Raw genomic sequence first — 20548 nt, forward strand, 5'->3', positions numbered from 1 at the left:
TCTGGTGGCTAGGATGTAGATTGACAATCTCTAATTCTACTACCAGTTCCACTGTAAGGAGTGGCCTGTACACTCCAGTGAGTTCCTCTTGCATTTGGTATCTGTGAGCAATCGGTGACTCAGAGTAGGTAAGTGACAGATGCACATCTGTGGCATCTACTGGGGAGGAGTAGTCTGCTTGAGAGGGGGAATTAGCGGCAGATACCCTCCTGCAGATCAGTGGATGAACCACGGGGACCGGATCATGGCATTCAGAGTTACAGCTCAAGATCCGCAGTCATCTTATTTGAATCACCGGTATGAGCGGCCTTATGTGTGCTAGGGAGTTTCTTGCTTTGGGGACTGGTGTCAATCAATGAGTGGTTGGGTGTGGGATTTCTGGAGTTGGGATATGGGTGTAGGGACTCATAGGCAGACGTTCTGCTACAGATCTGTGAACGGAACTCAGGCACTCAGTGACTCGCTCTCCAGGCTCAGAGGTGGAGTTGTATATCTCTATTCCTCCTACCTGCTTCACTGCCATGAGAGCTATATGGTTTTACAGGGAGTTCCAGGCCATTGTTGGGGCTGGGGCTGGGGCTGGGGCTAAGCTGGGGCTGGGGCATGGGCTGGGGCTGGGGCTGGGGCTGGGGCGGGGGCGAGGGCAAGGGCGGGGACAAATCAATGTGTGCAAGGAGGGAGGGGATGGGAGATGTCGATGAGGTCTACTGGAGATGGGTGCACCCATGGTCCCATAGAGCGAGGCCTTAGGCTTGAAGCCTGCCGCGGATTGGTAAATGAAACTCGGCTCGACTGACAAGGATGAGAGACACAAGGCAACATCTGTGTTCATGCTACAGCGTCACTGGCAGCAGTGACCTGTGTGTTCCACTGACTATCTTAGGATAGAGACAGGGAACGAGATCTTGAAGATCAGAGTTAGAGGTTTACATGTTTATATTTCCATCCTTTCTACCTCCTTCACTCTTGACGTGGGCTATGGGTTCCCAGGCAGTTAGCACCTGGTGATTTATGAGCTGGGACGAATCAGTTAGTTGGAGGAGGTAGTTGAGGGGTAAAGATATCTGGCATCTCTTTGAGATGGCAGCGCAAAGTCGGTCATACGACGACTCAGCAGCTCATGCTTTACTGCAGATTATGGATGGAACGAGAGGACTTGATCTCAAGGATCGGACAGAGTTGAAAATGTGGGCAGGTTATCTGCATCAGTGGCAGGGGTTGTACTGCACAACTGTGGATGAGAATGGGGCCTGGACCGCTAGGGTCAGAGGTAGAAGCAGAAACCCTTAAGGAGACTATCTGCTTCACTGGCAGGGGTGTCTGGTGGATTTGGGGGCTGGGACATAACCATGAGGTGGAGGAGGTTACTGGTGAGGTAAAGTGTCTGGGATCTCTTGGAGATGGCCACAGGCGGTGGGGTTAGAGGAACTCAACCACAGATGTTCGATTCCAGGTCTGTCCATTGAACTGGGCAATTGGATCTGGTGGCTAGGATGTAGATTGACAATCTCTAATTCTACTACCAGTTCCACTGTAAGGAGTGGCCTGTACACTCCAGTGAGTTCCTCTTGCATTTGGTATCTGTGAGCAATCGGTGACTCAGAGTAGGTAAGTGACAGATGCACATCTGTGGCATCTACTGGGGAGGAGTAGTCTGCTTGAGAGGGGGAATTAGCGGCAGATACCCTCCTGCAGATCAGTGGATGAACCACGGGGACCGGATCATGGCATTCAGAGTTACAGCTCAAGATCCGCAGTCATCTTATTTGAATCACCGGTATGAGCGGCCTTATGTGTGCTAGGGAGTTTCTTGCTCTGGGGACTGGTGTCAATCAATGAGTGGTTGGGTGTGGGATTTCTGGAGTTGGGATATGGGTGTAGGGACTCATAGGCAGACGTTCTGCTACAGATCTGTGAACGGAACTCAGGGACTCAGTGACTCGCTCTCCAGGCTCAGAGGTGGAGTTGTATATCTCTATTCCTCCTACCTGCTTCACTGCCATGAGAGCTATATGGTTTTACAGGGAGTTCCAGGCCATTGTTGGGGCTGGGGCTGGGGCTGGGGCTAAGCTGGGGCTGGGGCATGGGCTGGGGCTGGGGCTGGGGCAGGGGCGAGGGCGAGGGCAAGGGCGGGGACAAATCAATGTGTGCAAGGAGGGAGGGGATGGGAGATGTCAATGAGGTCTACTGGAGATGGGTGCACCCATGGTCCCATAGAGCGAGGCCTTAGGCTTGAAGCCTGCCACGGATCGGTAAATGAAACTCGGCTCGACTGACAAGGATGAGAGACACAAGGCAACATCTGTGTTCATGCTACAGCGTCACTGGCAGCAGTGACCTGTGTGTTCCACTGACTATCTTAGGATAGAGACAGGGAACGAGATCTTGAAGATCAGAGTTAGAGGTTTACATGTTTATATTTCCATCCTTTCTACCTCCTTCACTCTTGACGTGGGCTATGGGTTCCCAGGCAGTTAGCACCTGGTGATTTATGAGCTGGGACGAATCAGTTAGTTGGAGGAGGTAGTTGAGGGGTAAAGATATCTGGCATCTCTTTGAGATGGCAGCGCAAAGTCGGTCATACGACGACTCAGCAGCTCATGCTTTACTGCAGATTATGGATGGAACGAGAGGACTTGATCTCAAGGATCGGACAGAGTTGAAATGTGGGCAGGTTTTCTGCATCAGTGGCAGGGGTTGTACTGCACAACTGTGGATGAGAATGGGGCCTGGACCGCTATGGTCAGAGGTAGAAGCAGAAACCATTAAGGAGATTATCTGCTTCACAGGCAGGGCTGTCTGGTGGATTTGGGGGCTGGGACATAACCATGAGGTGGAGGAGGTTACTGGTGAGGTAAAGTGTCTGGGATCTCTTAGAGATGGCCACAGGCGGTGGGGTTAGAGGAACTCAACCACAGATGTTCGATTCCAGGTCTGTCCATTGAACTGGGCAATTGGATCTGGTGGCTAGGATTTAGATTGACAATCTGTAATTCTACTACCAGTTCCACTGTAAGGAGTGGCCTGTACACTCCAGTGAGTTCCTCTTGCATTTGGTATCTGTGAGCAATCGGTGACTCAGAGTAGGTAAGTGACAGATGCACATCTGTGGCATCTACTGGGGAGGAGTAGACTGCTTGAGAGGGGGAATTAGCGGCAGATACCCTGCTGCAGATCAGTGGATGAACCACGGGGACCGGATCATGGCATTCAGAGTTACAGCTCAAGATCCGCAGTCATCTTATTTGAATCACCGGTATGAGCGGCCTTATGTGTGCTAGGGAGTTTCTTGCTTTGGGGACTGGTGTCAATCAATGAGTGGTTGGGTGTGGGATTTCTGGAGTTGGGATATGGGTGTAGGGACTCATAGGCAGATGTTCTGCTACAGATCTGTGAACGGAATTCAGGCACTCAGTGACTCGCTCTCCAGGCTCAGAGGTGGAGTTGTATATCTCTATTCCTCCTACCTGCTTCACTGCCATGAGAGCTATATGGTTTTACAGGGAGTTCCAGGCCATTGTTGGGGCTGGGGCTGGGGCTGGGGCTATGCTGGGGCTGGGGCATGGGCTGGGGCTGGGGCTGGGGCGGGGGCGAGGGCGAGGGCAAGGGCGGGGACAAATCAATGTGTGCAAGGAGGGAGGGGATGGGAGATGTCGATGAGGTCTACTGGAGATGGGTGCACCCATGGTCCCATAGAGCGAGGCCTTAGGCTTGAAGCCTGCCGCGGATCGGTAAATGAAACTCGGCTCGACTGACAAGGATGAGAGACACAAGGCAACATCTGTGTTCATGCTACAGCGTCACTGGCAGCAGTGACCTGTGTGTTCCACTGACTATCTTAGGATAGAGACAGGGAACGAGATCTTGAAGATCAGAGTTAGAGGTTTACATGTTTATATTTCCATCCTTTCTACCTCCTTCACTCTTGACGTGGGCTATGGGTTCCCAGGCAGTTAGCACCTGGTGATTTATGAGCTGGGACGAATCAGTTAGTTGGAGGAGGTAGTTGAGGGGTAAAGATATCTGGCATCTCTTTGAGATGGCAGCGCAAAGTCGGTCATACGACGACTCAGCAGCTCATGCTTTACTGCAGATTATGGATGGAACGAGAGGACTTGATCTCAAGGATCGGACAGAGTTGAAAATGTGGGCAGGTTATCTGCATCAGTGGCAGGGGTTGTACTGCACAACTGTGGATGAGAATGGGGCCTGGACCGCTAGGGTCAGAGGTAGAAGCAGAAACCCTTAAGGAGACTATCTGCTTCACTGGCAGGGGTGTCTGGTGGATTTGGGGGCTGGGACATAACCATGAGGTGGAGGAGGTTACTGGTGCGGTAAAGTGTCTGGGATCTCTTGGAGATGGCCACAGGCGGTGGGGTTAGAGGAACTCAAACACAGATGTTCGATTCCAGGTCTGTCCATTGAACTGGGCAATTGGATCTGGTGGCTAGGATGTAGATTGACAATCTCTAATTCTACTACCAGTTCCACTGTAAGGAGTGGCCTGTACACTCCAGTGAGTTCCTCTTGCATTTGGTATCTGTGAGCAATCGGTGACTCAGAGTAGGTAAGTGACAGATGCACATCTGTGGCATCTACTGGGGAGGAGTAGTCTGCTTGAGAGGGGGAATTAGCGGCAGATACCCTCCTGCAGATCAGTGGATGAACCACGGGGACCGGATCATGGCATTCAGAGTTACAGCTCAAGATCCGCAGTCATCTTATTTGAATCACCGGTATGAGCGGCCTTATGTGTGCTAGGGAGTTTCTTGCTTTGGGGACTGGTGTCAATCAATGAGTGGTTGGGTGTGGGATTTCTGGAGTTGGGATATGGGTGTAGGGACTCATAGGCAGATGTTCTGCTACAGATCTGTGAACGGAACTCAGGCACTCAGTGACTCGCTCTCCAGGCTCAGAGGTGGAGTTGTATATCTCTATTCCTCCTACGTGCTTCACTGCCATGAGAGCTATATGGTTTTACAGGGAGTTCCAGGCCATTGTTGGGGCTGGGGCTGGGGCTGGGGCTAAGCTGGGGCTGGGGCATGGGCTGGGGCTGGGGCTGGGGCGGGGGCGGGGGCGAGGGCAAGGGCGGGGACAAATCAATGTGTGCAAGGAGGGAGGGGATGGGAGATGTCGATGAGGTCTACTGGAGATGGGTGCACCCATGGTCCCATAGAGCGAGGCCTTAGGCTTGAAGCCTGCCGCGGATCGGTAAATGAAACTCGGCTCGACTGACAAGGATGAGAGACACAAGGCAACATCTGTGTTCATGCTACAGCGTCACTGGCAGCAGTGACCTGTGTGTTCCACTGACTATCTTAGGATAGAGACAGGGAACGAGATCTTGAAGATCAGAGTTAGAGGTTTACATGTTTATATTTCCATCCTTTCTACCTCCTTCACTCTTGACGTGGGCTATGGGTTCCCAGGCAGTTAGCACCTGGTGATTTATGAGCTGGGACGAATCAGTTAGTTGGAGGAGGTAGTTGAGGGGTAAAGATATCTGGCATCTCTTTGAGATGGCAGCGCAAAGTCGGTCATACGACGACTCAGCAGCTCATGCTTTACTGCAGATTATGGATGGAACGAGAGGACTTGATCTCAAGGATCGGACAGAGTTGAAAATGTGGGCAGGTTATCTGCATCAGTGGCAGGGGTTGTACTGCACAACTGTGGATGAGAATGGGGCCTGGACCGCTAGGGTCAGAGGTAGAAGCAGAAACCCTTAAGGAGACTATCTGCTTCACTGGCAGGGGTGTCTGGTGGATTTGGGGGCTGGGACATAACCATGAGGTGGAGGAGGTTACTGGTGAGGTAAAGTGTCTGGGATCTCTTGGAGATGGCCACAGGCGGTGGGGTTAGAGGAACTCAAACACAGATGTTCGATTCCAGGTCTGTCCATTGAACTGGGCAATTGGATCTGGTGGCTAGGATGTAGATTGACAATCTGTAATTAAACTACCAGTTCCACTGTAAGGAGTGGCCTGTACACTCCAGTGAGTTCCTCTTGCATTTGGTATCTGTGAGCAATCGGTGACTCAGAGTAGGTAAGTGACAGATGCACATCTGTGGCATCTACTGGGGAGGAGTAGTCTGCTTGAGAGGGGGAATTAGCGGCAGATACCCTCCTGCAGATCAGTGGATGAACCATGGGGACCGGATCATGGCATTCAGAGTTACAGCTCAAGATCCGCAGGCATCTTATTTGAATCACCAGTATGAGCGGCCTTATGTGTGCTAGGGAGTTTCTTGCTTTGGGGACTGGTGTCAATCAATGAGTGGTTGGGTGTGGGATTTCTGGAGTTGGGATATGGGTGTAGGGACTCATAGGCAGATGTTCTGCTACAGATCTGTGAACGGAACTCAGGCACTCAGTGACTCGCTCTCCAGGCTCAGAGGTGGAGTTGTATATCTCTATTCCTCCTACCTGCTTCACTGCCATGAGAGCTATATGGTTTTACAGGGAGTTCCAGGCCATTGTTGGGGCTGGGGCTGGGGCTGGGGCTAAGCTGGGGCTGGGGCTGGGGCATGGGCTGGGGCTGGGGCTGGGGCGGGGGCGGGGGCGAGGGCAAGGGCGGGGACAAATCAATGTGTGCAAGGAGGGAGGGGATGGGAGATGTCGATGAGGTCTACTGGAGATGGGTGCACCCATGGTCTCATAGAGCGAGGCCTTAGGCTTGAAGCCTGCCGCGGATCGGTAAATGAAACTTGGCTCGACTGACAAGGATGAGAGACACAAGGCAACATCTGTGTTCATGCTACAGCGTCACTGGCAGCAGTGACCTGTGTGTTCCACTGACTATCTTAGGATAGAGACAGGGAACGAGATCTTGAAGATCAGAGTTAGAGGTTTACATGTTTATATTTCCATCCTTTCTACCTCCTTCACTCTTGACGTGGGCTATGGGTTCCCAGGCAGTTAGCACCTGGTGATTTATGAGCTGGGACGAATCAGTTAGTTGGAGGAGGTAGTTGAGGGGTAAAGATATCTGGCATCTCTTTGAGATGGCAGCGCAAAGTCGGTCATACGACGACTCAGCAGCTCATGCTTTACTGCAGATTATGGATGGAACGAGAGGACTTGATCTCAAGGATCGGACAGAGTTGAAAATGTGGGCAGGTTATCTGCATCAGTGGCAGGGGTTGTACTGCACAACTGTGGATGAGAATGGGGCCTGGACCGCTAGGGTCAGAGGTAGAAGCAGAAACCCTTAAGGAGACTATCTGCTTCACTGGCAGGGGTGTCTGGTGGATTTGGGGGCTGGGACATAACCATGAGGTGGAGGAGGTTACTGGTGAGGTAAAGTGTCTGGGATCTCTTGGAGATGGCCACAGGCGGTGGGGTTAGAGGAACTCAACCACAGATGTTCGATTCCAGGTCTGTCCATTGAACTGGGCAATTGGATCTGGTGGCTAGGATGTAGATTGACAATCTGTAATTCTACTACCAGTTCCACTGTAAGGAGTGGCCTGTACACTCCAGTGAGTTCCTCTTGCATTTGGTATCTGTGAGCAATCGGTGACTCAGAGTAGGTAAGTGACAGATGCACATCTGTGGCATCTACTGGGGAGGAGTAGTCTGCTTGAGAGGGGGAATTAGCGGCAGATACCCTCCTGCAGATCAGTGGATGAACCACGGGGACCGGATCATGGCATTCAGAGTTACAGCTCAAGATCCGCAGTCATCTTATTTGAATCACCGGTATGAGCGGCCTTATGTGTGCTAGGGAGTTTCTTGCTTTGGGGACTGGTGTCAATCAATGAGTGGTTGGGTGTGGGATTTCTGGAGTTGGGATATGGGTGTAGGGACTCATAGGCAGATGTTCTGCTACAGATCTGTGAACGGAACTCAGGCACTCAGTGACTCGCTCTCCAGGCTCAGAGGTGGAGTTGTATATCTCTATTCCTCCTACCTGCTTCACTGCCATGAGAGCTATATGGTTTTACAGGGAGTTCCAGGCCATTGTTGGGGCTGGGGCTGGGGCTAAGCTGGGGCTGGGGCATGGGCTGGGGCTGGGGCTGGGGCTGGGGCGGGGGCGAGGGCGAGGGCAAGGGCGGGGACAAATCAATGTGTGCAAGGAGGGAGGGGATGGGAGATGTCGATGAGGTCTACTGGAGATGGGTGCACCCATGGTCCCATAGAGCGAGGCCTTAGGCTTGAAGCCTGCCGCGGATCGGTAAATGAAACTCGGCTCGACTGACAAGGATGAGAGACACAAGGCAACATCTGTGTTCATGCTACAGCGTCACTGGCAGCAGTGACCTGTGTGTTCCACTGACTATCTTAGGATAGAGACAGGGAACGAGATCTTGAAGATCAGAGTTAGAGGTTTACATGTTTATATTTCCATCCTTTCTACCTCCTTCACTCTTGACGTGGGCTATGGGTTCCCAGGCAGTTAGCACCTGGTGATTTATGAGCTGGGACGAATCAGTTAGTTGGAGGAGGTAGTTGAGGGGTAAAGATATCTGGCATCTCTTTGAGATGGCAGCGCAAAGTCGGTCATACGACGACTCAGCAGCTCATGCTTTACTGCAGATTATGGATGGAACGAGAGGACTTGATCTCAAGGATCGGACAGAGTTGAAAATGTGGGCAGGTTATCTGCATCAGTGGCAGGGGTTGTACTGCACAACTGTGGATGAGAATGGGGCCTGGACCGCTAGGGTCAGAGGTAGAAGCAGAAACCCTTAAGGAGACTATCTGCTTCACTGGCAGGGGTGTCTGGTGGATTTGGGGGCTGGGACATAACCATGAGGTGGAGGAGGTTACTGGTGAGGTAAAGTGTCTGGGATCTCTTGGAGATGGCCACAGGCGGTGGGGTTAGAGGAACTCAAACACAGATGTTCGATTCCAGGTCTGTCCATTGAACTGGGCAATTGGATCTGGTGGCTAGGATGTAGATTGACAATCTGTAATTCTACTACCAGTTCCACTGTAAGGAGTGGCCTGTACACTCCAGTGAGTTCCTCTTGCATTTGGTATCTGTGAGCAATCGGTGACTCAGAGTAGGTAAGTGACAGATGCACATCTGTGGCATCTACTGGGGAGGAGTAGTCTGCTTGAGAGGGGGAATTAGCGGCAGATACCCTCCTGCAGATCAGTGGATGAACCACGGGGACCGGATCATGGCATTCAGAGTTACAGCTCAAGATCCGCAGGCATCTTATTTGAATCACCGGTATGAGCGGCCTTATGTGTGCTAGGGAGTTTCTTGCTTTGGGGACTGGTGTCAATCAATGAGTGGTTGGGTGTGGGATTTCTGGAGTTGGGATATGGGTGTAGGGACTCATAGGCAGACGTTCTGCTACAGATCTGTGAACGGAACTCAGGCACTCAGTGACTCGCTCTCCAGGCTCAGAGGTGGAGTTGTATATCTCTATTCCTCCTACCTGCTTCACTGCCATGAGAGCTATATGGTTTTACAGGGAGTTCCAGGCCATTGTTTGGGCTGGGGCTGGGGCTGGGGCTAAACTGGGGCTGGGGCATGGGCTGGGGCTGGGGCTGGGGCTGGGGCTGGGGCGGGGGCGAGGGCAAGGGCGGGGACAAATCAATGTGTGCAAGGAGGGAGGGGATGGGAGATGTCGATGAGGTCTACTGGAGATGGGTGCACCCATGGTCCCATAGAGCGAGGCCTTAGGCTTGAAGCCTGCCGCGGATCGGTAAATGAAACTCGGCTCGACTGACAAGGATGAGAGACACAAGGCAACATCTGTGTTCATGCTACAGCGTCACTGGCAGCAGTGACCTGTGTGTTCCACTGACTATCTTAGGATAGAGACAGGGAACGAGATCTTGAAGATCAGAGTTAGAGGTTTACATGTTTATATTTCCATCCTTTCTACCTCCTTCACTCTTGACGTGGGCTATGGGTTCCCAGGCAGTTAGCACCTGGTGATTTATGAGCTGGGACGAATCAGTTAGTTGGAGGAGGTAGTTGAGGGGTAAAGATATCTGGCATCTCTTTGAGATGGCAGCGCAAAGTCGGTCATACGACGACTCAGCAGCTCATGCTTTACTGCAGATTATGGATGGAACGAGAGGACTTGATCTCAAGGATCGGACAGAGTTGAAAATGTGGGCAGGTTATCTGCATCAGTGGCAGGGGTTGTACTGCACAACTGTGGATGAGAATGGGGCCTGGACCGCTAGGGTCAGAGGTAGAAGCAGAAACCCTTAAGGAGACTATCTGCTTCACTGGCAGGGGTGTCTGGTGGATTTGGGGGCTGGGACATAACCATGAGGTGGAGGAGGTTACTGGTGAGGTAAAGTGTCTGGGATCTCTTGGAGATGGCCACAGGCGGTGGGGTTAGAGGAACTCAACCACAGATGTTCGATTCCAGGTCTGTCCATTGAACTGGGCAATTGGATCTGGTGGCTAGGATGTAGATTGACAATCTGTAATTAAACTACCAGTTCCACTGTAAGGAGTGGCCTGTACACTCCAGTGAGTTCCTCTTGCATTTGGTATCTGTGAGCAATCGGTGACTCAGAGTAGGTAAGTGACAGATGCACATCTGTGGCATCTACTGGGGAGGAGTAGTCTGCTTGAGAGGGGGAATTAGCGGCAGATACCCTCCTGCAGATCAGTGGATGAACCATGGGGACCGGATCATGGCATTCAGAGTTACAGCTCAAGATCCGCAGGCATCTTATTTGAATCACCAGTATGAGCGGCCTTATGTGTGCTAGGGAGTTTCTTGCTTTGGGGACTGGTGTCAATCAATGAGTGGTTGGGTGTGGGATTTCTGGAGTTGGGATATGGGTGTAGGGACTCATAGGCAGATGTTCTGCTACAGATCTGTGAACGGAACTCAGGCACTCAGTGACTCGCTCTCCAGGCTCAGAGGTGGAGTTGTATATCTCTATTCCTCCTACCTGCTTCACTGCCATGAGAGCTATATGGTTTTACAGGGAGTTCCAGGCCATTGTTGGGGCTGGGGCTGGGGCTGGGGCTAAGCTGGGGCTGGGGCTGGGGCATGGGCTGGGGCTGGGGCTGGGGCGGGGGCGGGGGCGAGGGCAAGGGCGGGGACAAATCAATGTGTGCAAGGAGGGAGGGGATGGGAGATGTCGATGAGGTCTACTGGAGATGGGTGCACCCATGGTCTCATAGAGCGAGGCCTTAGGCTTGAAGCCTGCCGCGGATCGGTAAATGAAACTTGGCTCGACTGACAAGGATGAGAGACACAAGGCAACATCTGTGTTCATGCTACAGCGTCACTGGCAGCAGTGACCTGTGTGTTCCACTGACTATCTTAGGATAGAGACAGGGAACGAGATCTTGAAGATCAGAGTTAGAGGTTTACATGTTTATATTTCCATCCTTTCTACCTCCTTCACTCTTGACGTGGGCTATGGGTTCCCAGGCAGTTAGCACCTGGTGATTTATGAGCTGGGACGAATCAGTTAGTTGGAGGAGGTAGTTGAGGGGTAAAGATATCTGGCATCTCTTTGAGATGGCAGCGCAAAGTCGGTCATACGACGACTCAGCAGCTCATGCTTTACTGCAGATTATGGATGGAACGAGAGGACTTGATCTCAAGGATCGGACAGAGTTGAAAATGTGGGCAGGTTATCTGCATCAGTGGCAGGGGTTGTACTGCACAACTGTGGATGAGAATGGGGCCTGGACCGCTAGGGTCAGAGGTAGAAGCAGAAACCCTTAAGGAGACTATCTGCTTCACTGGCAGGGGTGTCTGGTGGATTTGGGGGCTGGGACATAACCATGAGGTGGAGGAGGTTACTGGTGAGGTAAAGTGTCTGGGATCTCTTGGAGATGGCCACAGGCGGTGGGGTTAGAGGAACTCAACCACAGATGTTCGATTCCAGGTCTGTCCATTGAACTGGGCAATTGGATCTGGTGGCTAGGATGTAGATTGACAATCTGTAATTCTACTACCAGTTCCACTGTAAGGAGTGGCCTGTACACTCCAGTGAGTTCCTCTTGCATTTGGTATCTGTGAGCAATCGGTGACTCAGAGTAGGTAAGTGACAGATGCACATCTGTGGCATCTACTGGGGAGGAGTAGTCTGCTTGAGAGGGGGAATTAGCGGCAGATACCCTCCTGCAGATCAGTGGATGAACCACGGGGACCGGATCATGGCATTCAGAGTTACAGCTCAAGATCCGCAGTCATCTTATTTGAATCACCGGTATGAGCGGCCTTATGTGTGCTAGGGAGTTTCTTGCTTTGGGGACTGGTGTCAATCAATGAGTGGTTGGGTGTGGGATTTCTGGAGTTGGGATATGGGTGTAGGGACTCATAGGCAGATGTTCTGCTACAGATCTGTGAACGGAACTCAGGCACTCAGTGACTCGCTCTCCAGGCTCAGAGGTGGAGTTGTATATCTCTATTCCTCCTACCTGCTTCACTGCCATGAGAGCTATATGGTTTTACAGGGAGTTCCAGGCCATTGTTGGGGCTGGGGCTGGGGCTAAGCTGGGGCTGGGGCATGGGCTGGGGCTGGGGCTGGGGCTGGGGCGGGGGCGAGGGCGAGGGCAAGGGCGGGGACAAATCAATGTGTGCAAGGAGGGAGGGGATGGGAGATGTCGATGAGGTCTACTGGAGATGGGTGCACCCATGGTCCCATAGAGCGAGGCCTTAGGCTTGAAGCCTGCCGCGGATCGGTAAATGAAACTCGGCTCGACTGACAAGGATGAGAGACACAAGGCAACATCTGTGTTCATGCTACAGCGTCACTGGCAGCAGTGACCTGTGTGTTCCACTGACTATCTTAGGATAGAGACAGGGAACGAGATCTTGAAGATCAGAGTTAGAGGTTTACATGTTTATATTTCCATCCTTTCTACCTCCTTCACTCTTGACGTGGGCTATGGGTTCCCAGGCAGTTAGCACCTGGTGATTTATGAGCTGGGACGAATCAGTTAGTTGGAGGAGGTAGTTGAGGGGTAAAGATATCTGGCATCTCTTTGAGATGGCAGCGCAAAGTCGGTCATACGACGACTCAGCAGCTCATGCTTTACTGCAGATTATGGATGGAACGAGAGGACTTGATCTCAAGGATCGGACAGAGTTGAAAATGTGGGCAGGTTATCTGCATCAGTGGCAGGGGTTGTACTGCACAACTGTGGATGAGAATGGGGCCTGGACCGCTAGGGTCAGAGGTAGAAGCAGAAACCCTTAAGGAGACTATCTGCTTCACTGGCAGGGGTGTCTGGTGGATTTGGGGGCTGGGACATAACCATGAGGTGGAGGAGGTTACTGGTGAGGTAAAGTGTCTGGGATCTCTTGGAGATGGCCACAGGCGGTGGGGTTAGAGGAACTCAAACACAGATGTTCGATTCCAGGTCTGTCCATTGAACTGGGCAATTGGATCTGGTGGCTAGGATGTAGATTGACAATCTGTAATTCTACTACCAGTTCCACTGTAAGGAGTGGCCTGTACACTCCAGTGAGTTCCTCTTGCATTTGGTATCTGTGAGCAATCGGTGACTCAGAGTAGGTAAGTGACAGATGCACATCTGTGGCATCTACTGGGGAGGAGTAGTCTGCTTGAGAGGGGGAATTAGCGGCAGATACCCTCCTGCAGATCAGTGGATGAACCACGGGGACCGGATCATGGCATTCAGAGTTACAGCTCAAGATCCGCAGGCATCTTATTTGAATCACCGGTATGAGCGGCCTTATGTGTGCTAGGGAGTTTCTTGCTTTGGGGACTGGTGTCAATCAATGAGTGGTTGGGTGTGGGATTTCTGGAGTTGGGATATGGGTGTAGGGACTCATAGGCAGACGTTCTGCTACAGATCTGTGAACGGAACTCAGGCACTCAGTGACTCGCTCTCCAGGCTCAGAGGTGGAGTTGTATATCTCTATTCCTCCTACCTGCTTCACTGCCATGAGAGCTATATGGTTTTACAGGGAGTTCCAGGCCATTGTTTGGGCTGGGGCTGGGGCTGGGGCTAAACTGGGGCTGGGGCATGGGCTGGGGCTGGGGCTGGGGCTGGGGCTGGGGCGGGGGCGAGGGCAAGGGCGGGGACAAATCAATGTGTGCAAGGAGGGAGGGGATGGGAGATGTCGATGAGGTCTACTGGAGATGGGTGCACCCATGGTCCCATAGAGCGAGGCCTTAGGCTTGAAGCCTGCCGCGGATCGGTAAATGAAACTCGGCTCGACTGACAAGGATGAGAGACACAAGGCAACATCTGTGTTCATGCTACAGCGTCACTGGCAGCAGTGACCTGTGTGTTCCACTGACTATCTTAGGATAGAGACAGGGAACGAGATCTTGAAGATCAGAGTTAGAGGTTTACATGTTTATATTTCCATCCTTTCTACCTCCTTCACTCTTGACGTGGGCTATGGGTTCCCAGGCAGTTAGCACCTGGTGATTTATGAGCTGGGACGAATCAGTTAGTTGGAGGAGGTAGTTGAGGGGTAAAGATATCTGGCATCTCTTTGAGATGGCAGCGCAAAGTCGGTCATACGACGACTCAGCAGCTCATGCTTTACTGCAGATTATGGATGGAACGAGAGGACTTGATCTCAAGGATCGGACAGAGTTGAAAATGTGGGCAGGTTATCTGCATCAGTGGCAGGGGTTGTACTGCACAACTGTGGATGAGAATGGGGCCTGGACCGCTAGGGTCAGAGGTAGAAGCAGAAACCCTTAAGGAGACTATCTGCTTCACTGGCAGGGGTGTCTGGTGGATTTGGGGGCTGGGACATAACCATGAGGTGGAGGAGGTTACTGGTGAGGTAAAGTGTCTGGGATCTCTTGGAGATGGCCACAGGCGGTGGGGTTAGAGGAACTCAACCACAGATGTTCGATTCCAGGTCTGTCCATTGAACTGGGCAATTGGATCTGGTGGCTAGGATGTAGATTGACAATCTGTAATTAAACTACCAGTTCCACTGTAAGGAGTGGCCTGTACACTCCAGTGAGTTCCTCTTGCATTTGGTATCTGTGAGCAATCGGTGACTCAGAGTAGGTAAGTGACAGATGCACATCTGTGGCATCTACTGGGGAGGAGTAGTCTGCTTGAGAGGGGGAATTAGCGGCAGATACCCTCCTGCAGATCAGTGGATGAACCATGGGGACCGGATCATGGCATTCAGAGTTACAGCTCAAGATCCGCAGGCATCTTATTTGAATCACCAGTATGAGCGGCCTTATGTGTGCTAGGGAGTTTCTTGCTTTGGGGACTGGTGTCAATCAATGAGTGGTTGGGTGTGGGATTTCTGGAGTTGGGATATGGGTGTAGGGACTCATAGGCAGATGTTCTGCTACAGATCTGTGAACGGAACTCAGGCACTCAGTGACTCGCTCTCCAGGCTCAGAGGTGGAGTTGTATATCTCTATTCCTCCTACCTGCTTCACTGCCATGAGAGCTATATGGTTTTACAGGGAGTTCCAGGCCATTGTTGGGGCTGGGGCTGGGGCTGGGGCTAAGCTGGGGCTGGGGCTGGGGCTGGGGCATGGGCTGGGGCTGGGGCTGGGGCGGGGGCGAGGGCGAGGGCAAGGGCGGGGACAAATCAATGTGTGCAAGGAGGGAGGGGATGGGAGATGTCGATGAGGTCTACTGGAGATGGGTGCACCCATGGTCCCATAGAGCGAGGCCTTAGGCTTGAAGCCTGCCGCGGATCGGTAAATGAAACTCGGCTCGACTGACAAGGATGAGAGACACAAGGCAACATCTGTGTTCATGCTACAGCGTCACTGGCAGCAGTGACCTGTGTGTTCCACTGACTATCTTAGGATAGAGACAGGGAACGAGATCTTGAAGATCAGAGTTAGAGGTTTACATGTTTATATTTCCATCCTTTCTACCTCCTTCACTCTTGACGTGGGCTATGGGTTCCCAGGCAGTTAGCACCTGGTGATTTATGAGCTGGGACGAATCAGTTAGTTGGAGGAGGTAGTTGAGGGGTAAAGATATCTGGCATCTCTTTGAGATGGCAGCGCAAAGTCGGTCATACGACGACTCAGCAGCTCATGCTTTACTGCAGATTATGGATGGAACGAGAGGACTTGATCTCAAGGATCGGACAGAGTTGAAAATGTGGGCAGGTTATCTGCATCAGTGGCAGGGGTTGTACTGCACAACTGTGGATGAGAATGGGGCCTGGACCGCTAGGGTCAGATGTCGAAGCACAAACTCTTAAGGAGACTTTCTACTTCACTGGTAGAAGTGGCCTATGGTTTCCCAGGGAGTGATGTGTATTTGGGTGTCTGAGATATAAACATGTGTTAGAGGAGGTACTTGTCATTTAAAGTGTCTGGAGTCTCTTGCAGATGGCAACATGGAATGAATTTAGTGTAACTGTGCAAAAGATTTTCTATTCCTGGTCTCTGCATTAAACTGGGGTATTCAGTCTCGTTGATCTCATTTAGATTGCCAATCTGTATTTCTACTACCATATTTCCTCTCATGAGTGTCTTGTGAAGTCCTGGGAGTTCTATGTACAATTCAGATCTTTGAGCAATCAATGACTCAGAGTTGGTAAATGACAGATGCAGATCTCTGGCATCTACTGAAAATGAGTAGTCTGCATGATATGGGGTATTAGCCGCAGATACCCTCCTGCAGGTCAGTGGAAGAACCATGGGGACCGTATCATGGGGATCAACGTTACTACTGATGATCTGCAGTCATCTTATTTGAACCTCTGGTATGAGTGGACTATTTGTGCTAGGGAGTTTCTTGCTTTGGTGACTGGTGTAAATCAATGAGTTAGGTATGGGTTTTCTAGAGTTGAAATATGGGTGTGGGGACACATAAACAGATGTTTTGCTGGAAATCTGTGAAGGGAACTCAGGACCTCAGGGACTTGCTCTCTAGCCTTAGAGGTGGAGTTGAATATCTGTATTCATCTTACCTGCTTCACTGCCATGAGCGGTATAGTATTTCACATCGAGTTCTGGTCAAACTGGGGCCAGGGAGAAATCAATGAACTGTACAAGGTAGGTGATTTCGAAGATCTATGATGTCTATGGGAGATAGGTGCAGTCATGGATGGATAGAGCGATGCCCAAGCATGAGGTCCTGTTCATAACTGTAAATGAAACTTAGGGCTTGGATCTTAAGGATGAGTAATTGAAGTTCATCTCTGCGTTCATTCTAAACATCACTAGGTGGAGTGACCTCTATGTTCTCATGGCAATCCTGCTGTATTTGGCAGCTCAGATATATTGATGTTGTCGGAGGGCCTTGAGGGGTAATGATCTGCAGTGTCTATTGGAAAAGGAAGCAGGGTGAGTGCTATAGGATTTCTTGCCAGCAGATAGTCTAAGGTGGATCCAAATGAAACAGGATCAGATCTTGAAGATCAGTTGTAGAGTTAAAGAGCTTTATGATGTCGATCTGAATTGCGGGCAGGACTACCTCTCTGTTTCTAGGGAGTTCCTGGTAGATTTTGGTCAGTGTCTAATCGATGAGTTGGAGATTAATGGTGAGGAATGAAGGTCTATGTGATCTCCTGGAGGTATGTAACAGGTTTGAGCATACTTTCTACTACATATCTCTAGATGGTACTTTGTGATGGGATGGTGAGGACCAGAGGAAGAATGCAAGATCAATTTTTATCTTAGCTGATTCACTGGTATGAATAGCTATTGGTGCTATTAGTAGATTTGATGACTGGGACCAATCAATTGCTGAGACGACGGAATTAAGAGACACAAAGATCTGTGACATCTTCTGGAGATGGGACCAGGATAAAAGGGGTAGAGGGAGTCAACAGCTGACATTCTACTGTAGATTCATGGGTGAAAGTGAGAGACAGGTTCTCAAAGATGGGGCAGAGGGGAAGATATATACAAATCCTACCTGCTTCACAGGCATGAGTAACCAGTGGGTTCTACTGGTGGAGTTGAGGACTGGGACAATCACTGAGTTGGAAGAGGTAGGTGAAGAATGAAATTCTGCTGGATCTACTGAGATGAAATAAGGGTGAGGGTGTTCTACTGCAGATGTGTGAATAAAATTAGGAGATTGAACTTGGAGAAACTTAGAGAGAGGTGAAATACTGCAGTTATCTTACCTCCTTTCCTGGCTGGATACCTGGTGAGCTTCTATGATGCAGCTTCATAATAACTGTTTAGTAGCCACTCAAAATCAGTAAGTTGAAATAAATCAAAACAAACAAACAAAATTCCAAACAACAAACAAATCAACAATCCTTCCAGTTTTTTGATCTTTTCTCCAGGAATAATCATCATAACCCATTACAAAACCGAAAGAATATTTAGAATTTACGTATTTTTAAACCAACTAAAAGTTGAATGCTGTCTACAAGAGTTTGTCAAAGCTCTAATGAGCAGAACTGCAATGAACACAGATGATCTAGTTTCCCTGAAGTAGAAAGTAGAATCCATTGGTTATACTCCTGAGAGTGATATTCTTGGATATTTTAGTAGTTCAACTTTCAGCTTTTTAGAGAACATCCACAGTGATTTCCATAATGGTTGTATGAACCCTAAAGGCCTTTTAAAAAGCCATGGAAAGCTACCCCATGTGAGCACATCCTAAATGTATGTACATTTGAAATGAATTTAAATGGAGTCACCATATGATGGGAAAAGGAATGTCCCAACTAAACATCTTATGCCAACAAGCATAACTTCCACTGTGTGGACGGGGTTATACCTTATTGAGTCATGGGCCAAAGGGATCTCAAAAATAACTCAAACTACAGAAATTAGAGTCAAGGCTATCAGCTACCCACCACAACCTGACTGTAAGGTTCTGTTGTTAAACAACTGGCTGTCACATCCCATCAAACACAGGAGGAAAAAACATCAAACTAGTACTCAGTTCTGAGCTTCAGTTCTACCCAGAAGAATTCCTGGTGCTAAAAGTTACTAGAGAAAGCTAATCATCAATATCACATAGCTACAACCTCTTCGATCTACAAAAGCTGGTGGAAGGCTGCTCATTTGTTTCTGGCCTCCCATATCCAAAATAATTACAGAGAAACTTTATTAATTAAGCCACTGTTTGGCCAATAGTTTAAGCATATTTCTGGCTAACTCTTATATCCTAAACTAACCCATCGCCATTAATCTGTGTATCACCATGAGGTCATGGCCTACCAGCAAAGTTTTAGTGGGCTCCAGGAAAGGCATCTGTCCCAGGTAATGGCTACAAGGCTTCTCACTGGTCGCTCCACAGCTTATCTCTGACTCTGCCTACTCCCTCTATAAATATATCTCTTCCAGCCTGGCTATATTCTGTTTGCTGAAAGCAGCTTCTTTATTAACCAATCGCAATAAAGCTTGTTCACAGCATAGATCATCGCAGGCAGAGTTGGGGGAGTGGGAGGGAAATGGGAGGATGGAAGGATGTGGAAATTTTAAAGAAAGAAAGAAAGAAAGAAAGAAGGAAGGAAGGAAGGAAGGAAGGAAGGAAGGAAGGAAGAAAGAAAGAAAGAAAGAAAGAAAGAAAGAAAGAAAGAAAGAAAGAAAGAAAGAAAGAAAGAAAGAAGAAATAGTTCAAAGACGTAGGATAGAACCAAACATGATAGGCAAAAAGAGAAGGAAAACATCAATGAAATGATTCCTAGTGATACTTTGCTGTACTCATAGATTGATGCTGAGCCCAGTTGTCATCAGAGATGCTTCACCCACAAACTGATGCAGGGACCCACAGCCAAACATTAGGTGCACCTCAGGAAATCCTACAGAAAATAGGGAGGAATGATTATGGGAGCCAGAGAGACCAACACTTCCCTGCAAAAACATAAAGGGGGCAATTGACCTGGGAAGATGGGGAGGAACGATTATGGGAGCCAGAGAGACCAACACTTCCATACAAAATCATAAAGGGTACAACTGACCTGGGCTCATGGGAACACATGGAGACTGAACCGCCAACCAGAGATCCTTTGTGGGACTGGTCTGGGCCCTCTGATCAGGTGTTACAGTTGTGTGGCTTTGTCTTCTCATGGGACTCCTGGCAAAGGGAGTGGGGCCTGCCTCTGACTCTCTTACCTGGTTCTTGCATCCTTTTCATCCTTACCTCATTTAGCCTTAACAAGAGAGGAAGTATGTAGGCTGACCACAGCTGGATTTCCCAAGGCTGTCTGATATACACAGAAGAACTCCACTTTTCTAATAGGAAGGGACAGGGAAAGAAAGGGAAGAAAGGAAACTATGATCAGGTTGGGAAAAAATAATTAATTAAAATAACAAAAAGCAATAGTAGTTAAGCTTTCCCAAGATGTATTTCTTTTTCTGTACTGAAGCCCTATATTGAATTCGAACTGATGAAATAGGCAAGAGATATCCTTAGTTTATAAAAAGAAAAAAGAAATCTTTGATCTACTCAGTATGGTAGTGAGTGATTGGACACATGTAAGATATTGTTAACTTCCCTGCCTTATTGGGTCTCAAAATAACCACTGTAGAGGGTTAAATAAGCCAGTTTTAAAATAAAAATAAAATAAAATCAACATAAAATTGTTTGGATAAAAAGTAAATAAATTTATCTTTCATTCAAAGGTGAAATATGAGCAAATCTCTTGAGCCTGGGATAGAAGAGTGGGTAAAACTAATCTACTTTCATTTCTATTGTGCATATGGGTTTTA

This window comes from Chionomys nivalis, chromosome 22, assembly GCF_950005125.1.
Source record: "Chionomys nivalis chromosome 22, mChiNiv1.1, whole genome shotgun sequence".
NCBI lineage: Eukaryota > Metazoa > Chordata > Mammalia > Rodentia > Cricetidae > Chionomys > Chionomys nivalis.